This window comes from Vulpes lagopus, chromosome 19 (genome assembly GCF_018345385.1).
Source record: "Vulpes lagopus strain Blue_001 chromosome 19, ASM1834538v1, whole genome shotgun sequence".
Classification (NCBI taxonomy): Eukaryota; Metazoa; Chordata; class Mammalia; order Carnivora; family Canidae; genus Vulpes; species Vulpes lagopus.
This window is the reverse complement of record NC_054842.1, coordinates 1,243,489-1,269,973: the sequence shown is the minus strand read 5'-3', so window position 1 is coordinate 1,269,973 and position 26,485 is coordinate 1,243,489. Positions and strand designations below refer to the sequence as shown.

General features: G+C 47.5%; 1 protein-coding gene and 1 long non-coding RNA gene across 2 annotated transcripts in view; both read left to right on the top strand.

Moving 5' to 3' along the window:
- LOC121478716 (adipocyte plasma membrane associated protein) overlaps positions 1-26,485 on the top strand; it is a 165,162-nt gene that overhangs the window by 71,538 nt on the left and 67,139 nt on the right. The gene's annotated exons all lie outside the window — the stretch shown is intronic.
- On the top strand, positions 1,559-22,813 carry LOC121478718. Its single transcript, XR_005984576.1, has 6 exons — positions 1,559-2,118; positions 2,512-2,635; positions 3,269-3,456; positions 18,833-19,032; positions 19,458-19,615; positions 20,173-22,813. It is a non-coding gene; the product is annotated as an uncharacterized LOC121478718 (long non-coding RNA).

Sequence of the window (26,485 nt, the reverse complement as noted above, 5' to 3'; positions counted from 1 at the left end):
TTCTTCAGTTTCCCTCTTTGCCATCAACTTGTCTTCTATGTCACTTACTTGTTCTTTCACCTCGTCAAGCCTCATAGTTAGGACTTCTAGTTTGGATTGCATCTCATGCAATTGATTTTTAATTTCTGCCTGATTAGATCTAAATTGTGCAGTCATGAAGTCTCTTGAGTCCTTTATGCTTTTTTCTAGAGCCACCAGTAGCTTTATAATTGTGCTTCTGAATTGGCTTTCTGACATTGAATTGTAATCCAAATTCTGTAACTCTGTGGGCAAGAGGACTGTTTCTTTCTTTCTTTCTTTTTTTTTAAAAATTTATTTATGATAGGCACACAGTGAGAGAGAGAGAGAGAGAGAGAGGCAGAGACACAGGCAGAGGGAGAAGCAGGCTCCATGCACCGAGAGCCCGATGTGGAATTCGATCCCGGGTCTCCAGGATCCTGCCCTGGGCCAAAGGGAGGCGCTAAACCACTGCGCCGCCCAGGGATCCCGGTAATAGATGATTCTTTCTTTTGAGGTGAGTTTTTCCTGCTAGTCATTTTGCTCAGTGCAGAGTGGCCAAAAACAAGTTGTATTGGGAAAAGGAGAAAAAGAGAGCAGAGAAAGAAGAAATGAAAAAGAAAAAGAAGGAAAACAAAGAGAAGAAAAGAGAAAAAAGGGCGGCAAACAGAAGTCAAAAAGCAAAAAACAAGGGGGAGTATCCTCTGGTTCTGTATACTGTAAGTCCCTTGGCTTCCCCTGGAACTTTCCAGTGCTGCTTGGTCAATAATTTGTTTTTCCCCTGTCCCTCTAGCTGGTCTTCTGGGGGAGGGGCCTGTTGTGCTGATTTTCAGGTGTCAGCACTTGGGGGAGCTGCTTAGCACCTGCCTGGTGCAGGGCTCAGTCGGGGGTGCTTACCCCGTGAGGCCCCAGGAGGAACAACCGCAGTGGCGGGGCCAGCTCTGCAGCCCTGGAGTCAGCCCCCGCAGTAGCTCCGGGGCTCTCCCTCTGCAGGGCCTGGAGGCTCCGGGGCCGGGCCGCTGATCTGCTCAGCTGGGGCAGGAGCGTCCTCGCTGTCCTGGGCCCTCCCGGCCTCTGCCTGTCCCGGGGGAGGCCGGATCCTGCGCTGTGTCCCCGCGCCCTGTGCTCGGGGCCTGCGCTGTTGGATTCGCGCTCCCGCCCCGCAGCCCCCTCCGCAGAGCCGCCGCCCGAGCCCCTCCGAGCTGCTCCGGGTCCCGCCGTGCGCGCTGCAGCCCTCAGGGAGCTCGGCGCACTCTCCCGGGGCGCAGGTGCCTGTTAGTGTCCCCGGGAGCCCGAGGGCATCCCCGCCCTCCTGGGTCCTGCTCTAACTCCCTGCGGGCCCCTTTGCCCCCCGGGAAGGTTGGTGCAGCTCCTGCTCCTCCGGGACGGGGCTCTCCTGTCCTGGGGACACTCGCCCCGGCCTCAGCCCGGCTCCTCGTGGGGCCCCTCCCCCTTGGAGGCCTTTTGTTTCTTTATTTCTTTTTCCCCGTCTTCCTACCTTGATAGAAGCGCGAACTCTTCTCACGTAGCATTCCAGCTTGTCTCTCTTTAAATCTTAGGCTAATTCGTAGATTTTCAGGATGATTTGAAGGTTATCTTGGTAATTTGGTGGGGACAGGTGACTGGGGACCCTACTCTTCCGCCACCTTGCCCCTCCTCCTCATCCTCAATTCTTACCTCTCTCCAGTAGGCTCTGGTTCCAAATAACACCTCCCCACTTCCTCCTTCTTCCTTCTTCTTCATGAAGTAATGTTCCTCTGCTCCGTTCGACTTGCCCATGGTTTTGCAGTAGCTTGCATGTTCCAAGTTGCAGTTCTCTGCTATTCTTGAATAAACCCATTTTTGCTATTAAAATAAGTGACTTTTATCTTTAAGGTTAACAGAATCTTCCACAGTGCTCTTTCCAATATAGGAGGCTACTTGCAGATTTATCTGCTCAGCAACACAGGGACATTACACTGGGTTCTGGGAACACTCTGGAACGTTCTGGAGTCCTGGCATCCTAGAGGACACAGTTGAAGGCCACAGCCTTGTCCAGAGGGAAGAGCTGGCAGGCCCCTTGGGATACCTTTGAGATCTGACATTTGACGTTCCTTGGCACACCTGTTTGTTTCCACGGAGGTGAGAATGAGTGTGGGGTCAGGAGGCCAGTTTTGGTGGATTTGGGGCTCAGATTTTTACAACCTGTGGCCGGAGCAAGTGTGTTTAATCCTGGATATGCCTTCTGTCAGTCCATGGCTCTCCCCCTGGGTCTGGGATCCTGGGAGGAGGGGCTGAGGGTGAGAAGGCTTGGGGTGGAGTGGCCAGGTGGGAGAGGTTGAGTCCTCATGGTGCAGGCCACAGTACCTGGGCAGACCTGGCTCCAGAGTGGAGCTCTGAGGGGTTGGGGAGACCCGTGCAGTGGTGGAGGGTCCTGGCTTCACGGCCGAGTACCTGTCCTAGACCCAGCTTGTTTGTGCCTAGTGTGGCTCAGCTGACCTGAACCATCCCATTGTAACACTGTGCTGTCCCCAGATTCTTAGACACGCAGCTGAGAAGCCAAAGGGACATCTGAACGGTCCTGCTGTTTTTCCAGATCCTGAGCAGCCCTGCTTTGTGCTGCCTGTCTCGGCCACAACCAGGTCACTGGGCTCCTTTGGTGAGTGGTGGAAATGGTAATGGTGAGAGGGAGATGTGGAAAGCATTTACTGTGTGCTAGGTACTATCTCAGTTAATCCCTGTCTTGTCTGTACAGGCAGGAAAGTGAGGCACGGGGAGAGTGAGACGTTGCAGGAAGAGCAGAGCAGGGGCCCAGGCCCTGGCAGTATGGCTGTGGCTTCTGGGTACTTGCTGCTCTCCTCTTCCTTCCCCTGCTGGGCCCAGTGCCTGGCCCTTGAGGATCTGTGCCTGGCTGGGATGAGCGGGCACTGACTCCTAGGCTCTGGTCAGTGCACAGACACCAGTTTGTCAATGGGGGTCTCTGATGGTGGCCCAGTGCACTGAGACAGATTCAAAGGGCAGGTGGTTCCGAATGATGGTAAGCAGAAATGTCACAGGGCCTTGTAGAGCAGGGAGCAGTGGCCTTGGGAGTTTTGGTGTGCTGTGCGAGTGAGAGATTTTTGGGGGGGAACCTAAACAAGGAATGGAAGAAACAAAAACTGGTTGCCCCTGGAGAGGATTATCTGCTGGGCCTCTGATACCTTTATGTTCTTTGCCATTGTAATTCTTTTTTCTTTTTGTTTGTTTGCTTGTTTCTCATACCTTTATGTCCTGCTTATACTTTCTTTTTCAGAGTCAATGGTGGTTATCTGAGTGGTGAGCCCGTAAGACACTTGTTTTGTCTTATTTCTCTGTTCACAAAGGATGCAGTTTATACATTTCTCCAGGGCTGCTGGGAGTGTGAGGAGAATTTTATCCACATGCTGGCGCTGTGATCCAAGAAATGAGCGCAGTGTTACTTCTGCCACTGAGACTCAAAGGGTAGGAAACAAACTCAACTCCACCTTTTAGTGACACAGTGTCACTGTCACATCATAAGAAAAGCATGTGGGAGTGGGGACATGGATGTGGGCAAGTTATCTGCCTCAAGTGTGTCCAGAAAGAATTCAGGTCCAAACGTTTTTGAAAGGCCCCTGTCTCCCTGACTTTATCCACCCAGTGAAGGTGCTGTTGCCTTCATGCTGGGCATGGCCTGGGTGGAGCAGTGGGGCAGCAGGCACACTGGCCTTGTAGCCAAGTGGTTCGGAGAGGCTACCACCACCCCAGCTCATGGAAGGGGTTCTGATTGGTCGATGTCAACTCTGTTGGTTCAGGTGGGCAAGTGACTGGAGGTGGCTCCATCAGAGTCCAGTGAAGGGTTTATTTTCTTTAACTGAGGGAGGAGAAGCTATTTCTCATTCCTCCATCCTGCTCTCTCTCCTTCCTTCTCTCTTTCTCCCGTGGATGAATAAAGAAGTATGTAGCCCCCAGAGCTAGAAGGTGTCTTGCTACATGAATACAGGCTGCGGAGGAAGCCAGAAGAGGGTAGAGAATTACAAAGATTCAGCGGTGGCAACCCTTTGATCAAACTCATCCTGAAGCTCATGTACTGCTAGATTTTCCAGTTATTAGTTCCCATAAAAGCCTTACTTTGTAAGACCATTCAAGTTGGATTTTCAAGGGTTTTTTTCTTTATTTTTCCCCCTAACGTAAAAGGGGCCCAACTGACACAAATGGGAAACAGGTTTGTGGCTGGGTCAGTATCAAGGGTATGTACTTGCAGTGGTCAGCTGATCAGGGAGTGTGCAGAAGGTAATGCTGTTCACCAGGAGGACTAAGAAGCTTGCCAGTGGTGATGGAAGCCTAGATCGAAGGGTGAAACTGAATTCAGGCACCACAAGAACAGTCAATTTTCAGTGCACTGAAGTGGATTGATTCTTGGAGGCTGGACACAACATGTCTTCCTCGTGGCCAGTGCTGTGGCATCTGCGTGGAGGTGACTTCAAGGCAGGGCATGTCTTCTAACTCCCATTACCTAAGGTTGCCACTTAAAATATAGGGCTAAATTTGAATTTCAGAGAAACAGCAAGTGAATTGTTAGTATATCCTAAATATTACATGGGATGTGCTTGGACTAAGTTATTCATTATCTGAAATTCAGATTTCCTTGGGTTTTCTGTATTTTACTTGCCAAATCTGGCAACCTTACCTGTCAGTAGCCTGGTGAACTTTGTGGGAAAGAGTTGCCAGTCTTTACACGTGATTGTTCTGTGTGGAATGGGGGAGCTCTCGGCTTGGGGATTTGGAGCCCAAAGTGCTGGTGGGTCAGCCCCAGGGTTATGGGTTGGTAAGCAGAGCAGGAACAGAGCCTGGTCCTGACAGGATGAGCTCCTCTCACCCTTATGTTTTGTGGGTAAATATCCTCGGAAGCCCTGATGCATTCTCACCTGTGCAGGGACTAGACTCCTCACCTGGCTTTGTCACTATGACAATTACTCATAACATCATGTTATTTGTGAGCCTTTTGAAGAAGGCAGCAGACCCTCAGTCAGATCGAGGTGGGTGTCTGGAGACCAGAGCTGTGTCTGCAGAGCTCTCTGTGCCTGTCCTGAGGGATGTCCGAGGCCCAGGTTTGGTCATAAAGAACTCAGCGGAGGGGAGAGCAGGTGTCACTTGGATAGCTGGCGAGAGCAGAGGGTGGAGTTGCTCACTGTGCTTCGGCTGCTCGGGACGGGGAAGGACACCACTGGGCCCCCAGGCAGGACCAAGGTACTCACTCACCCAGCCCCAGGAGGGTTGTCCTTGGCTGCACAGAGCCACCTGCGCCAGGGTCACCCCTTTCCCAGGGTGGCCTGAGTCCGCTTGGTTCATGGCAGACACTGCACGCCCATTGATCCTCCTGAGTTCCAACTATCCTCACTCCCCAGCAGGCTCCTGCTCACCCAGCGCCACCTCATTTGCTCCCCAGAGGACTCCCCCGTAACAGGTGGGATGTACTATCTCCCTGGAAGGGATATTGAAGTTGGGTTCTGATGATTAGGTGGGAGTTTTCTTGGAAGGAGGAGAAAAGGGTAAGAGCTGACGGCAGAGCACCAGCAAGGGCCTGGTGTGCAGGTGTTGGGGTGCTCCTTGTTAGGACAGGTCACATGGCTACAGCTGGGAACAGTGGAGGCCAGTGCAGGCCTCATCATGTGGTCCTGGATCTTGGGATCATTCTTGGAGCTGCCTGACCCTGGGGGAGCAAGTGGTGGTGTTGAAAGTGAACTTAGTTTTATATAGTCATTGGCAAGGCCATTCAAACCTCACCCTGCAGAACAGTGACAGCAGTGTGACCTATGGCCTGGCCCTGGGAGAGCCAAGGGCCGTGTGTAGACATTGATGTTGTGTGGTCACCCTAAATCGTCCCCTACCCGCCCTGCTGAGATGCCCCCATGAGCTACAGCTCGTTGAATCAAGCTTTCATGAGCAGGGACTGCCAGGGTAGTCTCTTCTCTGGGGCTTGGAGGTGGAACTCTGGGCAATCCCTGGAAGAGTCTGGTACCAGAGAGGATGAGGAGGAAAAGGCACAAGGCCAGAGGCCTCAGGGTCTAGAGCCCAGTGCAGCCCATGTCCCTGGGAACTGCTGCCTGCTGAGGAAGGTGTGTCTCTGACCTGTCTTCCCCTCTCATGTCTCTGACCAAAGCCAGATTCTCTGCTCCTTAAGGATGAGTGTGATTACACTGAAGGCTCACCTGGGTAACCAGGGCCACTCCCCTCCCCCACCTCACCATCCTGAATCACATCTGCAAATCCCTTTTGCCCTGGAAGGGCCATATTAACTAGTCTCACTGTCAGGGCCTGGGCATCTCTGGGGGCCATTGCCCTGTTAGCCACAGGGTGTGTCAGGAAGGGGAAGACTTCCTTTCATTGCTGCCATACTTAGGGCCAACCCCCCACTGGACGAGCACCCTCATGGCCTATAAGGTGGCACCCACTGGGGGCTTGCCTCCAGCTCACTGTCTCAGAAAACACTCAGGCTTCATCCTTGTCTTTCAGGGAAGGTCCTATGCTGAGTCCCCTGGGATAGACCCTGAGACAAAGGTTGGAGGGTACTCAGCATATCATGGAGGTGATCCCAGTGAGAGATGCATACACATAACAGATGGTGGCCAGACTGTATGCGGCAATAGAATTCTGACCCCACACTTGCAACACCAGCCCGGGAAGCCAGACCACAACCTCTGTAGCACTTGGCCCAACAGTCAGGTTTGGTCAATAACTGCCCACTTCCCTAATTCGTGTCCTTGTATCCAACTTAGCATCAACCAGACAAGAAAGCAGATATGCTTCCCTAACCAGTCACATGGGTTGCCCTACATACAGTCATCTGCCTGCCCTGCAGACCAACCCCAAACCTCCCCTCTCTTTCCTGTCATATACCTCTCCCACAACCTGTGTTCCACTATCTAACATGGGCAGGAGATGGTGGCTGACCTCCCTTGCTTTCACCAGTTCTGAAAAAGTAGGTTTTGCTTGTTCCATTTGGATGGTCTTGTTTATTTCCACACAAGGAGATATGACTGGAGAGTGGGGCGGGCGGACAGCTTTCAGGGCGGGCTCATGGCAGGTTCTTGTTGGAATGGCGGTGGGGGGGGGGTGTCTCAGAGCAGGTGACCTTGAGGGAAAGGAAGCCTCAGGATCATAGGCTGTCTCAGGACCAGGAAGAGAGTGCCCTGGCTAATTTGGTGCTTGTAGTGTCCTGTCAGCACTGAGGCACTGGGGTGTGGGTGGGGCCTCAAGAGCACAAGAGCTTCCAGGGTCATTCTTGGTTTTTGTGGTGGCTGCTCATCAGAGTAGCCCTGAAAACTTGGTAAAGATGTAGCCCATTTGCTTCTCTGTGAACCCCCATTCTGTGGATCTGAGTGTAGAGCTGGAATGAGCATTTTATTTTATTTTTAAAGATTTTTTTATTTATGAGAGAGAGAGAGAGAGAGAGAGAGAACAAGCAGGGGGAGTGGCAGAAATTGCAAAGGGGGGTAGGATGCAGACTCCCTGCTGAGAAGGGAGCTGGATGCCGGGCTTGATTCCCCAGATTTTGAGATCATAACCTGAGCTGAAGACAGACCCTTCACCCACTGAGCCACCCAGGCACCCCAAGGCAATGGACATTTTAAAAGCTCCTGAGGGGAGGAGGGGCAGGATGGCGGAAGAGTACGGCCCCCAAGTCACCTGTCCCCACCAAATTACCTAGATAACCTACAAACCATCCTGAAAATCTACGGATTCGGCCTGAGATTTAAAGAGAGACCAGCTGGAACGCTACAGTGAGAAGAGTTCGCGCTTCTATCAAGGTAGGAAGACGGGGAAAAAGAAATAAAGAAACAAAAGGCCTCCAAGGGGGAGGGGCCCCGTGAGGAGCCGGGCTGAGGCCGGGGCGAGTGTCCCCAGGACAGGAGAGCCCCGTCCCGGAGAAGCAGGAGCTGCACCAACCATCCCAGAGGAAAGGGGCTCGCAGGGAGTTGGAGCAGGACCCAGGAGGGCGGGGATGCCCTCGGGCTCCCGGGGACACTAACAGGCACCTGCGCCCCGGGAGAGTGCGTCGAGCTCCCTAAGGGCTGCAGCGCGCACGGCGGGACCCGGAGCAGCTCGGAGGGGCTCGGGCGGCGGCTCCGCGGAGGGGGCTGCGGGGCGGGAGCGCGGATCCAACGGCGCAGGCACCGGAGCACAGGGCGCCGGGACACAGCCCAGGATCCGGCCTCCCCCGGACAGGCAGAGGCCGGGAGGGCCCAGGACAGCAAGGACGCTCCTGCCCCGAGCTGAGCAGATCAGCGGCCCCGCCCCAGAGCCCCCAGGCCCTGCAGACGGAGAGCCCCGGAGCTACTGCGGGGGCTGACTCCAGGGCTGCAGAGCTGGCCCCGCCACTGCGGTTGTTCCTCCTGGGGCCTCACGGGGTAAAGAGCCCCCACTGAGCCTCACAGTGGCCTCACCAGATAAGCAGCTTAAACATTACTCACCGAGCCCTGCACCAGTCAGGGGCTGAGCAGCTCCCCCAAGTGCTGACACCTGAAAATCAGCACAACAGGCCCCTCCCCCAGAAGACCAGCTAGAGGACAGGGGAGAAACAAATTATTGACCAAGCAGCACTGGAAAGTTCCAGGGGAAGTCGAGGGACTTACAATATACAGAACCAGAGGATACTCCCCCTTGTTTTTCCTTTTTTGACTTCTGTTTGCCCCCCCCTTTTTTCTCTTTTCTTCTGTTTTCCTTCTTTTTCTTTTTCTTTTCTTCTTTCTCTTCTCTCTTTTTCTCCTTTTCCCAATACAACTTGTTTTTGGCCACTCTGCACTGAGCAAAATGACTAGCAGGAAAAACTCACCTCAAAAGAAAGAATCAGAAACAGTCCTCTTGCCCACAGAGTTACATAATTTGGATTACAATTCAATGTCAGAAAGCCAATGCAGAAGCACAATTATAAAGCTACTGGTGGCTCTAGAAAAAAGCATAAAGGACTCAAGAGACTTCATGACTGCACAATTTAGATCTAATCAGGCAGAAATTAAAAATCAATTGCATGAGATGCAATCCAAACTAGAAGTCCTAACTATGAGGCTTGACGAGGTGAAAGAACAAGTGAGTGACATAGAAGACAAATTGATGGCAAAGAGGGAAACCGAGGAAAAAAGAGACAAACAATTAAAGACCATGAAGATAGAATAAGGGAAATAAGTGACAACCTGAGGAAGAAAACCCTACGTTTAATTGGGGTTCCCGAGGGCACCAAAAGGGACAGAGGGCCAGAATATGTATTTCAACAAATCATAGCTGAAAACTTTCCTAATCTGGGAAGGGAAACAGGCATTCAGATCCAGGAAATAGAGAGTCCCCCCCCCTCAAATCAATAAAAACCGTTCAACACCTCGACATTTAATAGTGAAGCTTGCAAATTCCAAAGATAAAGAGAAGATCCTTAAAGCAGCAAGAGACAAGAAATCCCTGACTTTTCTGGGGAGGAGTATTAGGGTAACAGCAGACCTCTCCACAGACCTGGCAGGCCAGAAAGGGCTGGCAGGATATATTCAGGGTCCTAAATGAGAAGAACATGCAACCAAGAATACTTTATCCAGCAAGGCTCTCATTCAGAATGGAAGGAGAGATAAAGAGCTTCCACGACAGGAAAGAACTGAAAGAATATGGGACCTCCAAACCAGCTCTGCAAGAAATTTTAAGGGGGACTCTTAAAATGTCCCTTTAAGAAGAAGTTCAGTGGAACAATCCACAAAAACAAGGACTGAATAGATATCATGATGACACTAAACTCATATCTGTCAATAGTAACTCTGAATGTGAACGGGCTTAATGACCCCATCAAAAGGTGCAGGGTTTCAGACTGGATAAAAAAGCAGGACCCATCTATTTGCTGTCTACAAGAGACTCATTTGAGACAGAAGGACACCTGCAGCCTGAAAATAAAAGGTTGGAGAACCATTTACCATTCAAATGGTCCTCAAAAGAAAGCAGGGGTAGCCATCCTCAGATAAACTAAAATTTACCCCGAAGACTGTAGTGAGAGATGAAGAGGGACACTATATCATACATAAAGGATCTATCCAACAAGAGGACTTAACAATCCTCAATATATAAACTCCAAATGTGGGAGCTGCCAAATATTTAAACCAATTAATAACCATAGTGAAGAAATACTTAGATAATAATACACTTATACTTGGTGACTTCAATCTAGCTCTTTTTCCCTCAATAGGTCTTCTAAGCACAACATCTCCAAAGAAATGAGAGCTTTAAATGATACACTGGACCAGATGGATTTCACAGATATCTACAGAACTTTACATCCAAACTCAACTGAATACACATTCTTCTCAAGTGCACATGGAACTTTCTCCAGAATAGACCACATACTGGGTCACAAATCAGGACTGAACTGATACCAAAAGATTGGGATCGGGATCCCTGGGTGGCGCAGCAGTTTAGCACCTGCCTTTGGCCCAGGGCGCGATCCTGGAGACCCGGGATCGAATCCCACGTCGGGCTCCCGGTGCATGGAGCCTGCTTCTCCCTCTGCCTATGTCTCTGCCTCTCTCTCTCTCTGTGACTATCAAAAATAAATAAAAATTAAAAAAAAAAAGCTTTCTTTAAAAAAAAAAAAAAAAAAAAGATTGGGATCGTCCCCTGCATATTCTCAGACAATAATGCCTTGAAATTAGAACTAAATCTCAAGAAGAAGTTTGGAAGGACCTCACACACTTGGAGGTTAAGGACCATCCTGCTAAAAGATGAAAGGGTCAACCAGGAAATTGAGGAAGAATTAAATAGATTCATGGAAACTAATGAGAATGAAGATACAACCATTCAAAATCTTTGGGATACAGCAAAAGCAGTCCTGAGGGGGAAATACATCGCAATACAAGCATCCATTCAAAAACTGGAAAGAACTCAAATACAAAAGCTAACCTTACACATAAAAGAGCTAGAGAAAAAAACAGCAGATAGATCCTACACCCAGCAGAAGAAGAGAGTTAATAAAGATTCGAGCAGAACTCAACGAAATCGAGACCAGAATAACTGTGGAACAGATCAACAGAACCAGAAGTTGTTTCTTTGAAAGAATTAATAAGATAGATAAACCATTAGCCAGCCTTATTAAAAAGAAGAGAGAGAGGAAAAAAAAAAAGAAGAGAGAGAAGACTCAAATTAATAAAATCATGAATGAGAAAGGAGAGATCACTACCAACACCAAGGAAATACAAACATTTTAAAAACATATTATGAACAGGTGTACGCCAATAAATTAGGCAATCTAGATGAAATGGACGCATTCCTGGAAAACCTGAAACTACCAACACTGGAACAGGAAGAAATAGAAAACCTGAACAGGCCAATAACCAGGGAGGAAATTGAAGCAGTCATCAAAAACCTCCCAAGACACAAGGGTCCAGGGCCAGATGGCTTCCCTGGGGAATTCTATCAAACGTTTAAAGAAGAAACCATACCTGTTCTACTAAAGCTGTTTGGAAAGATAGAAAGAGATGGAGTACTTCCAAATTCGTTCTATGAGGCCAGCATCACCTTAATTCCAAAACCAGACAAAGACCCCACCAAAAAGGAGAATTATAGGCCAATATTCCTGATGAACATCGATGCAAACATTGTCAACAGGATACTAGCCAATAGGATCCAACAATACATTAAGAAAATTATTCACCATGACCAAGTAGGATTTATTCCCGGGACAAGGCTTGTTCAACACTCATAAAACAATCATGTGATTCATCATATCAGCAAGAGAAAAATCAAGAACCATATGATCCTCTCAATAGATGCAGAGAAAGCATTTGACAAAATACAGCATCCGTTCCTGATCAAAACTCTTCAGAGTGTAGGGATAGAGGGAACATTTCTCAACATCTTAAAAGCCATCTACGAAAAGCCCACAGCAAATATCATTCTCAATGGAGAAGTACTGGGAGCCTTTCCCCTAAGATCAGGAACAAGACAGGGATGTCCACTGCTCTCTCTCACCACTGCTGTTCAACACAGTACTGGAAGTCCTAGCCTCAGCAATCAGACAACAAAAAGAAATAAAACACATTCAAATTGGCAAAGAAGAAGTCAAACTCTCCCTCTTCGCCAAAGACATGATACTGTACATAGAAAACCCAAAAGAGTCCACCCCAAGATTGCTAGAACTCACACAGCAATTTGGTAGTGTGGCAGGATACAAAATCAATGCCCAGAAATCAGTGGCATTTCTATACACTAACAGTGAGCTTGAAGAAAGAGAAATTAAGGAGTCAATCCCATTTACAATTGCATAAGCATAAGATCCCTAGGAATAAACCTAACAAAAGAGGTAAAGGATCTATACCTTAAAAACTACAGAACACTTCTGAAAGTAATTGAGGAAGGCACAAAGAGATGGAAAAATATTCCATGCTCATGGATTGGAAGAATTAATATTGTGAAAATGTCAATGCTACCCAGGGCAATTTACACTTTTAATGCAATCCCTATCAAAATACCATGGACTTTCTTCAGAGAATTGGAACAAATTATTTTAAGATTTGTGTGGAATCAGAAAAGACCCTGAATAGCCAGGGGAATATTAAAAAAGAAAACCATAGCTGGGGGCATCACAATGCCAGATTTCAGGTTGTACTACAAAGCTGTGGTCATCAAGACAGTGTGGTCCTGGCACAAAAACAGACACATAGATCAATGGAACAGACTAGAGAATCCAGAAGTGGACCCTGAACTTTATGGTCTACTAATATTCGATAAAGGAGGAAAGACTGTCCACTAGAAGAAAGTCAGTCTCTTCAACAAATGGTTCTGGGAAAATTGGACATCCACATGCCGAAGAATGAAACTAGACCACTCTCTTTCACCATACACAAAGATAAACTCAAAATGGATGAAAGATCTAAATGTGAGACAAGAGTCCATCAAAATGCTCGAGGAGAACACTGGCAACACCCTTTTTGAACTTGGCCACAGTAACTTCTTGCAAGATACATCCATGAAGGCAAGGGAAACAAAAGCAAAAATGAACTTTTGGGACTTTATCAAGATAAGAAGCTTTTGCACAGCAAAGGATACAGTCAACAAAACTAAAAGACAACCTACAGAATGGGAGAAGATATTTGCAAATGACCTATCAGATAAAGGGCTAGTTTCCAAGATCTATAAAGAACTTATTAAACTCAACACCAAAGAAACAAACAATCCAATCTTGAAATGGGCAAAAGACATGAAGAGAAATCTGACAGAGGAAGACATGGACATGGCCAACACGCACATGAGAAAATGCTCCGCATCACTTGCCGTCAGGGAAATACAAATCAAAACCACAATGAGATCCCACCTCACACCAGTGAGAATGGGGAAAATTAACAAGGCAGGAAACCACAAATGTTGGAGAGGATCGGAGAAAAGGGAACCCTCTTGCACTGTTGGTGGGAATGTGAACTGGTGCAGCCACTCTGGAAAACTGTGTGGAGGTTCCTCAAAGAGTTAAAAACAGACCTGCCCTACGACCCAGCAATTGCACTGTTGGGGATTTACGCCAAAGATATAGATGCAATGAAATGCCGGGACACCTGCACCCCGATGTTTCTAGCAGCAATGTCCACAATAGCCAAACTGCAGAAGGAGCCTCGTGTCCATCAAAAGATGAATGGATAAAGAAGATGTGGTCTATGTATACAATGGAATATTACTCAGCAATTAGAAATGACAAATACCCACCATTTGCTTCGACGTGGATGGAACTGGAGGGTATTATGCTGAGTGAAATATGTCAATCGGAGAAGGACAGACATTATATGGTCTCCTTCATTTGGGGAATAAAAAAAATAGTGAAAGGGAATAAAGGGGAAAGTAGGATAAATGAGTGGGAAATATCAGAAAGGGAGACGAACATGAGAGACTCCTAAATCTGGGAAACGAACCAGGGGTGGTGGATGGGATGTGGGCAGGAGGGGAAGGTGAATGAGTATGGGCACTGAGGTGGGCACTTGATGGGATGAGCACTGGGTGTTATTGTATATGTCGGCAAATTGAACACCAATAAAAATGAAATTTGTTTAAAAAAAAAAAGCTCCTGAGGGGGATCCCTGTGTGGCTTAGCGGTTTAGCTCCTGCCTTTGGCCTGGGGGTGATCCCGGAGTCCCGGGATCAAGTCCTGAGTCGGGCTCCCTGCGTGGTGGAGCCTACTTCTCCCTCTGCCTGTGTCTCTGTCTGTCTCTCGTTTATCTCGTTTATCCTATTAATTATTTATTAATAAATAAAAAAATTAAAAAATTAAAAAAATAGCTCCTGAGGATCCAGGTAGCCCGTCCTGCCCAGCTGTATCTCCAAACGGGTCTCAGACCACCCACTCGGCGCACCTGCCCTATGGCCCTGGTTTGCCTCCGTGTTTACCCTCCACACTTTTCACAGAACGACTGCTGACTTAAATGATTTGGAGATGGCATCTCTGTCCCAATCCCCCCTCTTCATCTGGTGCCTCATTTATTACTGCATTAGTTATGTGCCCTGGTTGTATCTTCCCGGAGGCGCCTATAAATCTTGAGTGTCATTCATTTGGCTCGATGCTGACATGGAACCGCAGATAACAAAGCAATGGCTTTCCTTCTACTATTAGTTTCTGTAGTTTTTGCATAAAATCTCCAGACTCCAATTCCTGGACTCCAATTTGGTCCTTCTTAAACAAGCCCCTTCTCGTGGGAGATTTAGGGTTGGTTTTACCAGTTTTACTAGTTCCCTCACCTTTATCCCATCTTTAGTGATCTTTACTTTTGCAGGATTTACACAGCAATTTGGAGGTATAGTTAATCCTCCAAATAACCAGGTAGACAAAGTCTTGGGTGTCCCTCTGGAATGGGTCTGGAAACATGCTTCTGGTCTGAGGTGCCCCAGTCTTTACCCCAAGGGAGGCCATGCCACCCCTCTCCTGGTGGCCCTGAATACAGCTGGTTGCTGGGGCTGGGGGTGGGGCAGGTACCTTTGCAGTGGCAACTTGCTCCTGTCCTGTGTGTGGTTCCCTTGCAGGCTGTGTGTTTGCAGGTGTTGGCTTAGGTCCTCCTAGTGGCTTCTCTGGCTCTCCTCTCTATCTGGGTGTCCACTGGCTCCACCGACTGTCCAGCGTTGGGATCCTGGCCGTGCCCCCAGGGAGAGGCATTATCATTTGACCTGAATGAACCGTGCACCCAGTGACCTTTCTTTGTCTTATTTATTTCCTCTCTGCCCATATGTTTTTTTTACGTTCTGTAAAAAAACAAGTGTATATCTCTAAGACTCCCTTTGCCTCTGCCGACTGGGAATGCTGTCTTTCACACTAGGCTTTTGCAAATTAAGTTATTTAAGAAGGAGTAAACTTGTGTTAATTGTCAATGGCTTATTAGTACCCACCTAGATGGCCATGCTGGGGATATGTGTGAGTTTCATTAATGTCCCCATGCTTTGGGGTTTGGCTTGAACTCAAAGGCCCTTCTTGAGTGAACTCTTGTGAAAGCTTTAATTAACTCTTGGCAGTGTCAATATGTTTTATTACCTTCTGCAGCCTGCAGCCTTCCCCTGTGACTAATTTACTCGGATGTTTGGGGCTGAGGTAATGAAGGCAGGAGCTCTGCGCATATGGCAGAGTATATTAAATCACGTTATGGGCTCCAGCTGGAGGGCAGTTCCTCTCCCATCAGAGGTTACAGGGGGGGTTGTTCTTCTCTGGGTGGGGTTGTGCATCCCAGCAGACTCTGAGGCTAGGGTGGGTGATGCTCCTGTGAGGCCAGAGAAAATTCCTAGAGACAGTAATCAAGACATAGGTCTGGTGGGGGAACTGAGAGACCGAGAGCCCAGGAGCAGCCCCTTAAACAAAGCATCCAGTGCTGGGACCTACATGCAGCAAGCTTTTATAGTAGAGCAACTTAGCCTAATGATTCTGTAGCCCTCCCTCCCTGTAGGGCCAGCACTCCAGGGCCGAAGCCTGCCACCTAGCCACTCTTCCTCACAAGGGAGACACTCTGGGTTGGCCACCCTTGGGAGCCCATAGCCTTGAATGCTGAAAAACCCATTCTTCTGCACATTCTGCTTGATGCAAATACACAGGGAGGACAGGATCTCTGTGTTCTCAAGACAGTGATTAACATGGGCACTCAGCGTGTGTTTGCACCAACTGGTGATCTAGCATGTTCTGTATAGGAGGGCACCCTGATATTCTAATCTGTTCTGCTGCATCAGAAAGGGAGGGGCACTTGGCTAATGGGCACCCAGTGGAGACAACATTCCACCCCCAGCAGCCCCTGCGCTGTCTACCTACTCCTCAGGTACCCAGCATTCCGGTTCCTCTGCACAGACCAGCCTTGCCCATCAGCTCCACATCAACCGAATTGCAGAGGTAGCACTCCTAGCCCACTTCTTTTGTGTTATAATGTTCTTGAGGATGAAGGCAGTTGCTTGTATGGCTTATTCATTCCTTTTCTTGGGGGAGTATTCCATTCTATGAAGAGACCATGTTTTGTTTGTTCCTTTACTTGTTGATGTACAATGACATTTTTTCCAGGTTTTGCTGTCATGAAAAATGTTGCTATAAATGTTCTTGAACAATTTGTTCATTATGTGAGCTTATGTTTTCATTTCCCTTGGCAGGGGGGCATTGTTGAATCATTGGGTTTAGATTCATAAAAAAACTGCCAGACTGTTCTCCAAAGTGGCTGTCCCATTGTTCATTCCCAAGAAGGGCATATGATTTCCTGGTGCTCCACATCCTCATCAGCACTTGATACTATCAATCTTTGTAATCTTAGCCAGTTTGGTGGATACAGAACAGCATCTCAATGTGGTTATAATTTGCATTTTTCTGATAACTAATGGTGTTGGACATCTTATGCTTTTTCCATGGATCTTATTTTATGAAGCATTTGTTCATGTTTTTTTCTCATTTTGAAATTGGATTGTCTTTTTATTATTGATTTGTATTTCTTTTTTTTTTTAAAAGATTTTATTTATTTATCCATGAGAGACACACAGAGAGAGAGAGAGAGAGACAGAGACACAGGCAGAAGGAGAAGCAGGCTCCTCAAGAAGCCCAATGTGGGACTCGATCCCAGGACCCTGAGATCACTCCCTAAGCCTAAAGCAGACACTCAACCACTGAGCCACCCAGTACAATTGATTTGTATTTCTTTATATATTTGGGATATAAATCATTTATCACATATACATACTACATAGTTTCCTCCTAATCTGTGGGTTCTCTTTTCATTATATAAGTGTTGTCTTCATAAATTAAAATTTTTAATTTTGATGACTTCATTCTCCTTTTATGATTGAGGTGTAGTTAGGCTTTGGAACTGGGATTATAACTTTAGGATTTTAAATTATTCTTATCACACACACACAGACACTCCTCACCCTAAGGTAATCTGTGTTGGCAGCTTCCTATGCATGCTCCCACATCCGTCTCTGTACTCCTACAAACATACATATGCATGAGATTTTTTTTTAACTTAAATGGGAGCACACTATGGATATAGGAAACTATTCTTTTCATATAACAGTACATTGACTAACAGGTACATGAAAAGAATGGCTATTCCAAAAAGGACAAGAAATAACAAGTGTTAGTGAGGATGTGGTGAAGAGGAAACCCCTGCTCACTGTTGGTTTAACTGTAAATTGGTGTGCCACTATGGAAAATGTACTTGAAGTTCCTCAAAAAATTAAAAGCAGAACTATCATATGACCCCGTAATTTCACTTCTGGGTATTTATCTGAAGAAAACGAAAACACTAACTCAAAAAGATATCTGCCCCTACCCATGCTCACTGTACTGTTACTCATAATAGCCAGACATGGAAGCAACCCAAGTGTGCATTGATAGATAAATGGATAAAGAAGATGTGGTGTATACATACACATGGTGGAATATTACTCAGCCACGAAGAAGAAGGAAATCTTGCCACTGGTGATAACATGGATGGTCTTTAATGCTAAATGAAATAAGGCAGTGAAAGCAAATACTGTCCGATTTCACTTATATGTAAAATCTAAAAGGACAAATAAAAGGTAAACCAAGCTCATAGATGCAGAGAACAGATTGGTGGTTATCAGAGGTGATGCTCAGGGGAGAGAAATGGGTAAAAGGGATCAAAAGATTAAAAAAAGAAAGGCTAAGGCTAGCATACATATCACAGAACTGAAAAGGTTGGTGAGAGCTCAAATGTTTGGTTGATTCTCCACCAGATGATGCACTGTGTTTTATTTTTCACTATTTTGATGAACATTTGACCTTTTTTTTTTTTTTCTTACCTGTACCAGGAAAAACTGAATTGTGACTTATATTTTATGATTTGGAAACTGATTTCACATGCAGTGTTAAAGTTCACATATTATGGAATTTGACACACGCACTGAAGAACATCCAAAAACACGTGCAATTAGTGAAGAGTGAAAGCACAGTAAGCACTTAGCAACTAAGACTGATGCCAGGCCGAGAGCAGACATTGCCAGGTCCCCTGTGTGCCTCTGCATATCATATCCGCTCCAGGATGGCCCCTATACAAAAATATCAGAAACAAAAACATGACTTTTTTCTCCCACCATTTTGTTATGCTGTTTTAAATTATATTCAAGGCTGTGCCTCTTTAGATACATTTATGTTAAAACACAGACATAGGAAATGGAAATTACAGACAAAATAAAGTGCAACAAACAAAGACAAAGCGGACATGAGTTAATCCACGGAGACCAGAGGCAGAGATCGGAGTCTTTATTTTTGGGTTGCTACTTAATATTCCAGAGAATGAATATGCCACAGCTGATTTAACCACTTTTCTGTTTAACAAGTTCTGCTTCTCTCTTCCGCTGGACATTCGGTGGTTTCCAGTGTTAGCTGTCTCGCACAAGGCTGGAAAACAAGCACACAAAGCAAGCCGACCAACACAGTGAACACACAGTGCTGCGAAGCCTGTGGGATGAATTCCAGCAGGAGATGGTTGGGTCATGGAGTGTGTATATTTTGAAACTTAACAGCAGCTGCAGATTTCTTCCTCAAAAGGCCTAGGAGTTCACAAGCCACGGGTGAAGGTTTGTGTCCCTGTGACTGCAAGCACTGGGTGCTGTTGCTTAACCCATTTCTTGACCTTGTAGGTAATAAGATTCTTCTCTCACTGCAGCCCAACCATGATGTTCTATTGACTCATTTTATTTTATTTTTTTAATTTTTATTTATTTATTTATTTATTTATGATAGTCACACAGAGAGAGAGAGAGAGAGGCAGAGACACAGGCAGAGGGAGAAGCAGGCTCCATGCACCGGGAGCCTGACGTGGGATTCGATCCCGGGTCTCCAGGATCGCGCCCTGGGCCAAAGGCAGGCGCCCAACTGCTGCGCCACCCAGGGATCCCTATTGACTCATTTTAAAAACTGATTTTTAAAATTTATCTACGTGACTTTTTTTATTCTGTTCAGAAATGTTTTTCTTTTTTTAATCTTCCCTTTTTCTCTCTAGTGTTCTCTTGCTCTTCATCTTGTCATTCCTCAAATGACATGTTCCAGACATGTTTCAAACAAGTCCCAGGATATCCTCAGTTCTCAATTACTTATTTCTCAGAGATGTGTGATCTCTGCCAGTCCTTGAGCCTTGCATGCAGTGCATCATGCCCCCTGGTGAGTTCCCGGGGGACTCAGTGTCAGAGTTTCTTGATAAAAATTTTTATCACGGCCTGCTTTGCAGGAATTGGGTCCGAGTGTTCTGAATGCATTTTCTGTTTCGAGGACTGATCCTGGCTGGGATCAAATGCATCTTGATTGAATCTGAGCCTCCCTGCATGGAGGCTGAGCTGGTTTCTGAGCATTTGTCCTCATCGCTGGATGAGTTGCTGGAGAGCTGGGCTCCTGGCCTCTCTGGAAGCACACCACCCACCTCAGTGCTGTGCTCTTTCAGCCAGTACCAGCAGGGTCTCTGTGTCCTGCAGAGGGGACGGATGGACCCTTTGAAAGACAACTGGTGGGTGGGCAGAGCTGGGCCACAGAGACAGCAAAGGCCTGGCTGTTAGAAGGGAAAATGCTTCTGTAAGGAGGGGAGGTGACACTTTGGTGTCCCTTCATTACCTTGCTGGACCAGCTGCCCTAGAGTCATTATGGATTGGCTAAAGTCATGTAAGGGGACGGGCTTTTCTGAATGCTGCCACTCTTGGAGACTTGTGGCATTTGTTTTGTTGCAGAGCCTCTTCGGGAATACAGGGGTTACTGTGACCCAGCACCTGCCTTGTGTTGATGTACTGGTGCCATGATGCTGGCTGCTGAGATCCATCATGTCCAGGGCCTGGCAGACTGCGCATGGAGGATTGGCTCCTGTACACAAAGAAGAGACAGACCACAAGGCAGGGAGACGAGTGAGGAGTCTACTCTCTGAAGGATCTGAGGCTGGCTTGAAGCAAAGTTCACTGGTAGAAAATGGGTTTCAGAGTGAAGCCAGCCATACTTCATCCATTCCTTGGTCATCTGCTCTACCAGTGTTTACTGAGCACCTACTGAGTGCTCCAGAAAGTGATAAGCATGGGTAGGCCTAGAGTCTGACAGGAGCATGGGTGAAATCCAGGTCTGCCACCTACTCAGGATGTGCTTCAACCTCAGTTTCCTTATTTGTAAAGCCAGCCTGTAAGTTGTAACAATGTAGGAGGCCATTGAGATCCTATCAATAACTTCTCTAGGGCTCATCTGTGCTAGAGTCTGTTCTCAAGGAACCCACAGGACCTGGGGGTGGCTGAGCTGCAGGTAGACAAGAATGTGCCAGAAACCCCCTGCCCTCAGAGCGGCAGGCATACAGCTCCTTCTGAGGGACCAACTTTCTATTAATGGGCAGGAGCTCCTGTATATCAGGGGAGTTATGACTGAAAGGGGGCTCAGAGTTCATGTAAATGTTCCCAGATTTTGAGCCAAGATGTTCCTGTTTTGACTTGAGATGGCAAAGGGGGCTGCATTTGGGGCAGTGCTGACGTCTGCCTTTCTGGGAGCTGGTTCTCTGGACGTCCCAGACTCCAGGCTACACCTGTGAGAACCAACTGTGCGGGGGCAGGCTGCCTGTGCCACCATCGTGGAAATGGGTGGGAGGGGGTTGATCTGGCTCCTTGAGTTGTGAGAACCTCAGGGCTGTTCGGAAGCAGGACTACTGAGGACAAACATTCACTGCCTTGGAGAGAGATAAGACAAATAGATTAATGCAACAGAGTAGGGACCCCAGAAACAGACTCACATAAATACAGTCAGCTGGTCTTTGACAGCAGGACAGGGGTGATGCAATGAGGCAAAGACAGTCTCTCTAGCAACTAGTGCTGGGACAACTGAACGTCAATATGCAAATAAATAAATCTAGACACAGACCTTGTGTCCTACACCAAAGTTAACTGAGAGTGGATCACAGATCTCAATGTACAACAAAATTTACAACAATCCTAGAAGGTGCCATAGAAAACCCAGACGACCTTGGGTCTGGTGATGACTTCCTAGATTCAACACCGAAGACACGATCCATGAAAGAAAGAATTAGTAAGGTGGACTTCACTAAAACTAGAAACTTCTGCTCTGTGAAAGACATCATGAAGAGAATGAGAAAAGAAGCCATAGACTAGGAGAAAATATTTGCAAACGACATATATGATAAAAGACTATTATCCAAAATGTGCAAAGAGCTCCTCCAACTCAACAATAAGACAACAAATAGCCCCATTAAAAAATGGGCCAACAGACACATCTCAGCAAAGATGTACTGATGCCAAACAAGCACGTGAAAAGATGCTCTGCATTATGCTCACCAGGGAAATGGTGAACATAACAGGTAAAACAACAATGGGGGACGCCTGAGTGACTCAGCTGTTTAACGCCTGCCTTCGGCCCAGGGCATGATCCTGGGGTCCTGGGATCCAGTCACACATTGGGCTCTCCGCATGGAGCCTGCTTCTTCTTCTGCCTGTGTCTGCCTCCCTCTTTGTGTCTCTCATGAATAAATAAATAAAATCTTAAAAACAAAAACAACAACAACAATGGGATACTACTGCACTCCTATTTGAATGGTCAAAACCTAGTAGACAGCACCAAGCACTGCAAGGACATGGGGCAACAGGAACTCTCACGCAGTGCTCAGGGGGAATGCAAAATGGTGCAGCCACATTGGAAGGCAATTTGGCAGTTTCTTACAAAACCAGAGATATTGTTTACCATATGATCAATTGTGCTCCTTGGTACTTATGAAGTTAAAAGCTTGTGTCTGCACAAAAACCTGCACCTGGATGTTTTGAGCAGCTTTATTCATCATTGTCAGAACTTTGAAGCAGCCACGCTGTCCTTCAGTAGGTAAACCCATAAATAAACCGTGGCACATTCAGATGATGGAATATTACTCAGCAATAAAAAGAAATGAGCTATCGAGACATGGAGGGACCTCGGATGCATATTATTGTGGAAAAGGCCAAACTATAGAGGCAGTAAAGGATCAGTGGTTGTCAAGGATGGGATGGGGGAAGGAGGGATGAATAGAAACACAGAGGACTTTTAGGGCAGTGTAATCACTCCGGCTGATGCTATAATGATGGCTGTTTGTCATTATATGTTTGTGTAAAACCATGGAATGTGCAACACTGTGGGTGAACTATGATGCAAACCCTTTGGGTGGAGGGAGGTTATATGTGTGTGGGTACAGGGCGTATTTGGAAAATCTCTGTATTTACTTTCAATTTTGCTGCTTTAAAGAAATAATGTCTTTAGGGATACCTGGGTGGCTTAGTGGTTGAGCGTCTGTCTTTGGCTAGGGCTGATCCTGGGGTCCTGGGATCGAGTCCCACATTGGGCTCCCTGCGTGGAGCCTGCTTCTCCCTCTGCCTGTGTCTCTGTCTCTCTGTGTGTTTCTCATGAATAAGCGAAATCTTAAAAAAAAGAAATAAAGTCTTTAAATAACTTTAAATAAAGTCTTTAAAAACTTTGTTGGTTCACTACCCCCAGGTATTATTCCTATTGAATTATGGCCATTGCTGATGTTGTGAGAGCTCATCCTGGTGGCTTTGCTCTCACTCCCATCCTTGAGGATGAGGCTGTTTTCTGAAAATGTCTGGAGTTATTGGAGAGTCTCAGAGTGTCCAGTTGGCAGGCAGTTCAGGATGGGGGGCTGCTGGCTGGTGAGGGCTGCCCTCTGGGGCTTCCAGCAGACAGGACTGAACCTGGGGCCGGTTTGAATGAAAGGTGAGTTTGGCAAACTCATTTCGGATGGAACAAGGTTTTTCTGGGGCTGGCCCAGGACAAGCTTTCTCCAGATTGCCGCCGGGGCTCTCTCCTCTTGCATGCCCCTCGCCAGTCCTGGTGGAGACTAGTGGAGGCAGGTGGCTGGACTGAGTAGCTGGAGTGGGTGGTAGGACAGCCCATTCTCTAGCACCTCCCATGGGTCCCTGAGGCAGGCATTAGGGGGGTGGACAGTAGGCATTCTGCCGTCCTGGGATGGATTCTGGGGTCAAACACAGTTTACAGCAGCTGTTGACCGTCGCTTCTCAGACCAGTGTTAGCAGCTCCTGGGAGCTGGTCAGAAATGTGAATTCTGGGCCTACCCCAGGCCTACTGATCAAACAGTTTGGGAGTGGGCCCGCTCTCCTGGGGATACTGATGACTCTGGCTCAAGTTTCCAAGTGAACCAAGCAAGGGTGGTGGGGCCTTGGCGCCAAATCTGGCCGGGCCTGTTTCCCCCCCACCCCCAAGATTTTTTAGAAAGGCAGAGAAATAGTAGGGGAGAGGCAGAGGGAGAGGGAGAGAGAGATGTTAAGCAGGCTACACAGGGCTCCACCTCACAACTGAAGATCATGACCTGAGCTGAATCAAAAGTCAGACACTGAACCAAATGAGCCACCCAGGTGCCCAGGCTGAGGCTGTCTTGCAAATAAAATGTTATTGGGACATAGTCACCCCACTCATTCATGGTCATCTGCTGCCACTTTCACTCTTCAGCCGCAGAGTGGTTGTGACACAGCCCCATGTGGCTCAAACACTAAAATATTTACTCTCTGGTCCTTTACAGAAGAGCATGGCTGACCCTCGGTCCCAGCCTAAGCTGTACATCAGGATCACCTGGTCAGTGAAAAAACCACCGGCTCCAGCCCGGAGATTCCGGTTGGGTTGGTTTGAAGGTGCCCTGGCTGCTAGGATTTTGCAAAGCTCCCCAGCTGATTTAATGTGCAGCTATGTTTGTGAGACCCGTGGCTTCAGACCAGCATTTGTTTTTGAGGTTTGCAATCTGCTCAGCCCTTCTCAGCCAGCTTTGCTCACATCCTGTCCCCAGCCAGTTCTCTGGGGGAACAGAGGTTCCTTCTCAGGGCGGTTCCAGTGCTTAAGTGTAATAAGTGCTGGGCTCCACGCTCTGGGCTCCAGCAGTGTGCGCACTCACGGAAGTGTTTGAGTAGTTCTCCTATGGGAAGGGCCACCTTTGCAGCTGCCAGCCTGTGTCTGGGCCAAATGTCTCTGTTTAACGTGCGGAAGGGCTGGCTTGACTGCAGCGTTGTGCTGATGGAAGCGTGGTAATTGGACGTGCTTCTGCTCAAGGGTTCCAGCACACAGGGAACAGCAGCACACTAGAGGCCAGGAGGCCCCAGATCTGGGACCAGGTCACCATTTAGCAGCTGGGGAAACTGGGCAGGTGGCTCCCGGGCCCAGCTTTTACACAGGTGCTGAATGCAACAGGTCATCCACAGGAATTTACCATTTCTCATGCTCTATTAGTTGATATTCACACTTACCTACTTTTAAAATAAAAAATAAAATATCCTTTTTATTGTGTTGACAGAAGAAAAGCACTCAGTGCATGAAACTTAAAAACTAAAATTGAGATCAAATAAATCATTCACCACCCAGAGAAAATCCCTGTTAGCATGTTGCTATGTGTCCTCCTAGTCCTTATTTAAAAATTGAACTCTACAAAATTCATTTACTTTGCAACATCTCCGCGAGGGGTTGGTGGGAGTAGACAATGCCATCTTAGCAAGCTGAAGAGAGTTGGCCCTATGGGTGAAGGTGAAGGTGAAATGTGATATAAAATCATTTATCTGTGATTTAACCTCCCCTGAGGACTTGCCAGAGTTTGGCCTCTGGGCTAGGGCAAGGAGTGTGCATCACTAACCAGCCCCTGGTCTGTTGACCACGTTTGAGTACAAGGACTAGAGAATCGAGAAAATCCAGCTGAACTATGTGCTGTAGGCTCTCATGGTGCTATGGTGTGGGATGGGGAGGGAGTTCATGTCTCCCTAAATGTCTGCTCTAGACCTTTCAATATAGAACTTGCAAAACTATGTATTATTAGGACAAATGTTCCATGTAAGAATTTAATGGTTTTCTAACTAGAATACTGGCTCTCTGGGAAAACCTTTTCCTTGTCAAGGATAGACCTATGAGGCTGCTCACTCTGAAGCATCTTCTAGCTTCTAGGGTGCCTGTTTTCCCACTTGCATGGGGAAGTGCACCTGTGCCCCCCACTGGCAGGCAGACCTGCTTTCTCTCCCCATGGGCCTTCACGTAGCCCCTGATCTCCAGGGAGGAAGAAGTAGCGCGCTTGCAAAAAAGAAGCTGGGGTTTTCAGGCTTGAAAAAGCAGGAGGGGATTATAGACAGGTGAGTTGGCTGCCACACCGAAAGGCCTCACCCCCAGCAAGCAGCTGAGCTGTGTACCCCCTGTGCAGCTGACCTGACCGCTGGCCTGAAGGGGATCCTGCTAGTTGCCCCTGTGGGAGAATGAGCTCTGGAGGTGAAGTGCAGGACGGCTTCACAAACAGGGTAGAAAATGTCTTTTCCTCCAGCAACATACATTTTCCCAGAAAACATAATTATGCTGCCAAAACAACTCCAAGCAGTTTGAGGATAAGAGCACCACAAAATGGAATGAGGCTGTTGGTTTTATCTAAGAAAAATCTGAAGAATCCAAAATGACTTAATGGCACAGCTATTAAACAGCTCCCAAATCTGGGAAGTCAGAGCTATTTTGTTGCTAATAATTCCTTTCAGCACCCTGAGCCCCCTTCCTCATTGCAGGTGGCATGTGTGAGGTTGGGCTGCCTTTTCTCCTGTAGCTTAATGGTGACCACTTGTGGCCTGGCTGAGGGAGCATGACTGGGTTGACACAGCAGCTTCCCTGGGAAGGAATCTGCCCTGAGGCGGTGCTCCTGGTCTGGGGGAGCAGGTTCTGTTCCCCAAGGACCCTGCATCACTGAGGTCCTCCTGGCCAGTCCAAGCAGGGGCCTCTGCTAGGAGAAAGGAATTTAACATGCAAGACGAATGGGTCTTGGAGTCAGCTGTACCTTGATTTGAACACAGACCTCTTCATTTTCTGACATGGTGACCTCAGACAACGTACATGACCCCCTTAGGTGAGGCCTTGCAGACCTGGGGAGCTGTTGGATGCTGGGGGCATCCAACAAGGACTTGGGCAAATATTCCTGAGGCCAGACAAGAGAGGACAGCAATTTACCCCAGAAGCACCAGCCTTCAGTGTCCAGTTGAGCTAAGCCCCAGG